The following is a 7168-nucleotide window of genomic DNA, read 5'->3' as shown; positions in this document are numbered from 1 at the left end:
AGATTTTTACCCAATTAAGGTTACCCAATTTATGAGGCTAGGTGGACCCCAGGTGGGCTCTAAAACCCCCAGCATTTACTTACGGCTACAGTGTAACAGAAAACAATTTTCTACTCAGCCGGATTCGAACCCGGGTTCTTGGAGTTAGTGCCATCGCGCTCCCATAAATATACATACTAAGGAGGAAGCAATTATTAAAAAAAATATACATAATAGGGAGAAAGAAATTTAAAAAAAAATGTATATATACACGGATAGAATACCCAAAAGAAATTAAGTTAAAAGAGTGTATGACCTATTTCTTCTTTTTGTCTGTTTTTTTTTCTGTTTTAATTAATTATGTATAACCTTCTATTACACGTATTCAATTTTTACGTTTCATTGTACATCTTTAATTTGTTCATTTTTGTTTACATCATTTAAGTACATCGTTTGTATCTTTTTTAGCCCTGCAACATGGGGCGAAACATTGCCTCCTCAATATAAATAGTTTAATCACTATTTGAGTTTTTCTTTGATCTCACCCGGACCATCTTTTTTTTTTTTTCTACTTTTAATCAACCTATTTATGGAAACATAGTAAGGGTAGTAATTCTAAGGTTTCTTATTAAACGTCATCAAACATAATTTATGAATATAAATTAGATATCCTGTAAATTAACAAATAGAAATTTATAAATAACATGTTAGTAATAAAAATAATTCTTTATTCTATACAATTGTTCTAGCTAGCGCAGTGTCGGCTTAGAACATCAGACTCGATGTTTGATTCTATATTTATTCATAAAATCTACTCATGAATCAAATGCTTGGATCGTGTTTATACCAATCTGGAAGAAAAGAGGATAAGTGTTAGTTTAAAAAAATGATCATTTATAAAAAATAAAATAATAATAATGTATATATTACGGATTTGAAGCGTGGAGTTTCTTTAGATAATATTGATATATCAATACAAATACTAAAAAAAAAGTAGGTGAAGATAGTTGATCGTAGATATATAGAAGGTGGTCGGGGTAGGGAGGAGTGCGGTCAGCAGAAAAAACACAAATAAGCCAGAATATTTAGAATATTAGATGTGGAATATTTATTTCTGCTGACGTTTCGACCTGGTTTTCATGAGAGCTCCAAAGACAAAAAGAGAAATAGCCTTCACGTATATTGGCTATTCGACCGTTTATTAACCCATTTTTTGTCGACCTGCACTCTAGTGACATTTCCTGCAAATTAAAAACGGTTTTAGCCGGAATTTCTGCCTATAACTATATAGTGCAAGAGCCGGGGGGAAAAAAAGTATAAGTAAAGCAGTTATCTCACCCCAATTTTTGATTACTTTTATGATAACTATGTATAATTACGAGTCAAAATTGATAAGTCTGGCAAGTATAGGTAGGGGGAATAAAAAATGGCGGCTGTTTCAAAACCTTAAAAAAACATTAATTTTTCATTCGGAGCTCTATATCTTAAAAACCAACAACACTAGAAAATCTGAGAGAACATTATTAAAAGAAGAGTAAATTTGCTGAAATATTAGCCCTAAAAGAGCTATTTACGTCTAATAGTTCTCGAGATGTAGCTTTTTAAAAAGTAAAATTTCTTAAAAATCTAGTGAAAGATTAGTGGTTAGTTAATTTATTTTGAGAAATCTTTATTTCAGGAACTATGTAACGTACAGATGTCTATTAGCTAGTTTAATGGATCATAAAGTAGTTTATGACTTTTACCTCGTTTTCATGATATTTCTTCAAAAAAATGTATTTATAGTTGTTAAAATAATGTTTATATTTGTAGGAGTAGTAGTTTTTATGATTTATAGTTTTTCGGACAATAAATTTGATTTATGAAAAACTTCATTTCAGAAACCATTGGACGTACAGATGTCTACCAGCGATCATATTAAAGCTAGTTAAATTTACAACAAAATAGTTAATTATGTTTATCAATTTAGGAGTGGTATTTTTTATGAAAACTACGAAGATAAACATCATAAACTACTTTATAGCTCATTAAACTAGCTTTAATTTGAGTGCTAATAGACATCTGTATGTCGAATGGTTTTTGAGACATACATTTTTCAAAATAAATTCACTAACTACTGATCTTTCAGTGATATTTGACAAAATAAACTCACAAAATGTTAATTTCTATTTGTTCGTATAAAATGTTATATTTTTGAAAAAAATATATCTCTAGATCTATGCAGACGCACATATGTCTGCCAACACTCAAAATAAAGGAAATTTAACTTCCTATAAAATAGTTTATGACAATAATCTTTGTAGGGGTAGTAGTTTTTATGATATTCACATATGAATATAAATTTGGCAAATTTTTTTTTTAATTATTTATTTATTGTAATTTGCAACTGTACAAAATAATACAATAAGTAAATATGTAGTATGTTTCATATACACTTGAAAATTTTGGGAAGGAACCACCCATTGGTGGTACTTCAAACATTAATTTAAACTAGAAGGTCTCGTGGCCATCTTCTTTTCAGACGCCTCGGAGGATTATCAGGGATTGTTAAGGATGAAAGATTAAGAATTAATGGGTTAGGATGGTTAAGGAGTTTGGAATAAAAAGACGCATATCTGGTTTGGGTCAAATCTGCAACGAATGGGATGTTAAGGTCTTTATGAATGAATTTATTTGTGACGTAATAAGGAGCATCAAGGATTTTACGTAGGATTTTGGATTGTAACGATTGTATGCGGGAAGAATTTGATGGTTTGGTAGAGCCCCAGAGCTCAATTCCATATGTCCACATTGGTCTGATTATTGTAGTGTATACTAATTTTTTGTAGTGAATGGGAAGTTTAGAGCGTTTGTCAAGTAAGTGTTGTAGCAATCGGAATCTACGAGCAGTTTCTTGTCGTTTCAGTCTTGTGTGTGGATTCCAAGTAAGTCTCTTGTCAAGATGGAGTCCTAAGTATCGAATCTGTTCAACAGGCGTTAGAAATTTGGCAAATGAAAACATGTCTTAACAACTATAAATTAATTTATTTTATTCCTGTAAACTATTACTCCTACGAAGATAAACATCATAAACTACTTATATCTCATTAAACTACCTTTAATTTAAGTGCTATTTGACATCTGAAGGTCAAATGGTTTTTGAGATATAAATTTTTCAAAATAAATTCACTAACTACGTTGTGAACACTTTCAGTACGTCCCATAACAACAGTTTATAAAATGTTGCATTTTAAAAAGCTATATCCCTAAAACATTTTAACCTAAAAAACTCTATTAGTGATCATATTTTAGAAAATTTGCTCTTCTTTAAATGACGTTCTCTTAGGTTTTCTTGTGTTGTTCCTACTTTTTAAGATTTAAAGCTCTGAATGAAATTTTTGCTTTTATCTCTTTGAAACAGCCGCCATTTTTTATTCTCCCTACCTGTACTTGGCAGACTCATCAATTTTGACTAGCAATTACACCTAGTTTTCATTAAAGTAATTAAAAATTGGGGTGAGATAACTGCCTTTTTTCTCCTCTTGGGCTCTTGTAATAATAAGTTCTTACTTTCTTCATATCCTATTCTCCATATCTTCTCCCTTGCCCTTTTATTTTTTTTAAAATATTGTTTTTACATACGCTCCATTCTTAATTTAACTAATTTTTATACTCATCAGTATGGCTAAAAGGTTTTTAATTTCTAAAGTTTTTAATAATCTAATTTTGAATTTAACTAGCTTATATTTTCATTTCATTGTTATGTATACTTACAAATTTTTTAGTCTATTATTTATTCTATTTTTTTCTGAATGATGGTTGTTATATCTTTGTTTTTATCGCCCTAATGAAGCCATGAAAATTAGGTCGATATATCGGCACAAATAAATAATCTTTTGTTTATTTGTGTTTTTTTCTGCTGACTGCACCCCCTGACCTTCTTCTCCTCATATTAAAAAACCCATTTTTTTTTAAGGCACCACATATGGGTCTATTGCCTTAATTTCCGAATTGAAATCCATAATGACTATTGAAAGTTTTGAATGATTGAATGAAATTTTGAAAGTTTATCCAGTCTGTTTGTTATCCTGAAAAAGTGAATGGAGGTCTGCTGGTAATTTATACAAAGATTTTGAAGGAGGATGCTCGGCATTCAGCTAAGATGCGTTTGACGGCAAGTCGCGTTTCGCAAATCTGGCATACAGGTGGAAAATCGTGGGCCAGAAGATAAGGCTCGTTCAGGCGCGTCAGAATCACTTCGACGCGCACTTTTATAGCTGACCCAAGAGGAGACGATACTTCTCATTTCGCTTAAATTATTATTTATTATCAGTAACATTAGCCCCCATTTGTTGCCGTTCCAATTTAATTGCCAAACGAGAGCAATGAAGTCATTGCCAGGAACTCCGCGATAAAAACATTTAAATGCTTGTGCATGCTCAGACAAAACTCCACTATAAAATATTTTATATAGAAATGCTATAATGTTATAATTATATTAAATTATATCAGGTATATGTTAATAATAACAATACTGATAATGGTTCTTATTCATACCCAATTTAAAACAACTGACAGAAATAAAAACAAAATAAATAAATTATAGTATATATATTCCACGAACTAAATGAGCGAGTATATTATGTAATTTTTTTGGTAAAATTTCTTTACTGACGTTCTACACTCAAGGAAAAAAGAAAAATTTAATCAAGTGAATTGATTCCGTGGGGTGACAGTAGCAGCGTGGTAACGCGCCTGTCTGCCAACCCAAAGGTTGCGAGCTCGAGTCTCCGGCCCTATCCGGAATTTTTTCAAGCATATAATCACAGCCTCCCCACAGGACTTTGTGAGGCCCGTTAGTCAATGGGTGACATTCAAAAAAATAGGCGTGGGAGTGACGCACCTACCCTGTAAAAACCACGTTATGAAACACGCGATATATTTTTCAAGTACATCGCGCGAGGCCTTGGACCTCCACGGTCTGTCGTCCAATATTAATAATAAATTGATTTCGTAACGCGAGAAGAGATGAAATGGGAGTTGTGAAAGGGTGGGGGGAGGAGAAAAAGAATTTGTCTCTTATTTTCCTCGTTGAATTCGGCATGTGACCTTGTCTTACTCACCTCTTTTTATTTTTTATTTTTTAAAATACTTTTTACTTATTAATAGATATTACAATCTGCTACACAGTTGTGGGGAATAGGTAATAGTGATGAATGATCTCCTACATACTAAAATAAAATAAAATAAAATAAATAAATGAATGAAAAAAAAAAACTCTCTAAAAATGTATACAAACAGAAGAATAAACAAAATGAACATAATCAAACTATGTGTATGAAAGAAAAAAAAAACATAATGATAAAATAATATAATCTATAGTCATATTTACACTCTAATATACAATATTTACACAATCGACCTGAGGATCCCTGAGCCCACTCTATCCCCCGCTTGTGAGGGGTAGAGCAGAACTCAAAAGACCCCAGCGCATCTCTCTGGCCGCATCACTATTAGTGAGCCAGTGGAGGCTGAGCAAGTGCGCTAAAGCCGCAAACACTCAACTTGAGTGGAGAATCTGACCATTTTCAGGACTCCAATTGTCCATTTTTATTTTACAATAAGTCTCTTGGCCACTGCCGTTTCAATCTTATCGGGGGGCTGTAGGGATGGGTTGAACTAGATAAGGTTTGAAGCAAAGGATTATGATGGTTGGAAAGATTTATATGGAATTTTGAGAATTTGGTTGGTATGTGGTCAAGGACAAAAGGGATATGTAGGTCATGGTGTAATACACACCTCTAGAATACCTATGGAATAGAACCATGAAATGGTTTTTAAGATGAAAGGATTAAGGGGGAGAGACCGAAGAACCTATTGATACAATGTGCTATAGACTATTGTCCATCCCTAATTAAGAAGAATGTATCAATTGGTTTTGTAAGATACCATTTCCTTCGGCAGTGCATGCAATATCTCGACGTATAGATATTATCTTGGTCTATAGTTAGCTTTATTCTTCTATCCAGGGTTCGATCCCTCTTATCTAGTTCCTTCTGGATTAATACCATGCGATTGTAATCCTGAAAAATAAAATTTAAAGTAACAAGATGTTCATTTGTAATAATTTAAATGTTTCTATCTGCTACCTGAATTGTAAAATATTAACTGATATGAAGCTTAAACTAATTGTTACTATATAATACAATGAAATAACTATAGCAGTAGACCATTTTCATATCTCTCAAATCAATAATACTCTTAGTACAAGAGCCGGAAAGAAAAAAAGGCAGTTATTGATTTAGTTATTGAAAAATTGATAAGTCTGCCAAGTATAGATAGGGGGAATAAAAAATGGCGGCTGTTTCAAAACCTTAAAAAAACATTAATTTTTCATTCGGAGCTCTATATCTTAAAAACTACCAACAACACTAGAAAATCTAAGAGAACATTATTTAAAGAAGAGTAAATTTTCTGAAGTATTAGCCCTAAAAGAGCTATTTACCTCTAATAGTTCTCGAGATATAGCTTTTTAAAATGCAAAATTTATTAAAAATTTATTGAAAGATTAGTAGTTAGTTAATTTATTTTGATAAATCTATATCTTAGGAACTATGTGACGTACAGATGCCTATTAGCACTAAAATTAATGCTAGTTTAATGGACTATAAAGAAGATTATGACCTTTACCTTCGTAGGAATAGTAGTTTTCATGATATTTGCTAAAATAAATTGATTTATAGTTGTTCGGACAATAAATTTGATTTATGAAAAACTTTATTTCAGAAACCATTGGACGTACTGATGTCTGCCAGCGCTCAAATTATAGCTAGTTAAATTTACTACAAAATAGTTACTATGTTTATCTTTGTAGGAGTAGTAGTTTTTATGATATTTGACAAAATGTTAATTTCTAGTTGTTCGTATAAAATGTTGGATATTTGAAAAAATATATCTTTAGATCTATGTCTGCCAACATTCAAAATAAAGGAAATTTAACTTTCTATAATGTAGTTTATGACACTTACGTAGGAGTAGTAGTTTTTATGATATTCACATATGAATATAAATTTGGCAAATGAAAATTTGTCCGAACAACTATAAATCAATTTTTTCTAGCAAATTTCATGTAAACTATTACTCCTACGTAGATAAACACCATAAACTACTTTATAGCTCATTAAACTAGCTTTTATTTGAGTGCTAATGG

The 7168-nt window shown here is 31.5% G+C and overlaps 1 long non-coding RNA gene across 1 annotated transcript; it reads right to left on the bottom strand.

Moving 5' to 3' along the window:
• Positions 1-686: 686 nt before the first annotated feature.
• On the bottom strand, positions 687-6042 carry LOC106690273 (uncharacterized). The gene is made up of 2 exons (XR_001344568.2): positions 5908-6042; positions 687-830 (listed from the first exon to the last, which is right to left on the bottom strand). It is a non-coding gene; the product is annotated as an uncharacterized lncRNA (long non-coding RNA).
• Positions 6043-7168: the final 1126 nt, after the last annotated feature.

Source organism: Halyomorpha halys, unplaced genomic scaffold, assembly GCF_000696795.3.
Source record: "Halyomorpha halys isolate HHAL.00 unplaced genomic scaffold, Hhal_1.1 Scaffold1632.1, whole genome shotgun sequence".
NCBI classification, from domain to species: Eukaryota; Metazoa; Arthropoda; class Insecta; order Hemiptera; family Pentatomidae; genus Halyomorpha; species Halyomorpha halys.
Note: the sequence above shows the minus strand (reverse complement) of the source record. Positions and strands in the feature narration are given on the sequence as shown.